Here is a 537-nt window from a genome sequence, read left to right as displayed (position 1 = left end):
TCTTATCTCTTTTTTATCAAAGTCTCTTGAGTTGGTTTCTACATGGCCTTTCTACTATTAATATTATCGATAACATTTGTAAAATATCTGCTTAATTCGAACAAAGTCTGTTCTATACGCTAACCATAACAAATGAATAATAAGTATATGGAATTTGCCAAAACAAAATAAACAAAAATACCTTTACAAACACGAAGGAAACGCATTGGTCCCGTTTTCTTGGCCTCAAGTTCATCGATACGAGAGGGAAGAGTTTAGCAAATTCCCTAACCAAGATTAAGCTTATGTTTTGATTATTCAATTAGCTTTGATTCAGACCGCAACGGCGCCGAGAATGCCGACACACAAAGCCATGTGGAGGGAAATAACGGAAGTGTTTGCATAAGTTATACGCTATGAACCCTTTGGAAAGGGCAGTTGCGACCCTGGGGGTACATGTGCCCGAAGTAAGGAACCCTGCAGCAGATCAAGTGACTGGGTGAGTGGCAATAGCCTCTGATAGTTAAAACGGTTTTTAAAAAATTGACCTGTAGAAAA

Source organism: Penaeus monodon, chromosome 15 (assembly GCF_015228065.2).
Source record: "Penaeus monodon isolate SGIC_2016 chromosome 15, NSTDA_Pmon_1, whole genome shotgun sequence".
NCBI classification, from domain to species: Eukaryota; Metazoa; Arthropoda; class Malacostraca; order Decapoda; family Penaeidae; genus Penaeus; species Penaeus monodon.
Note: the sequence above shows the minus strand (reverse complement) of the source record.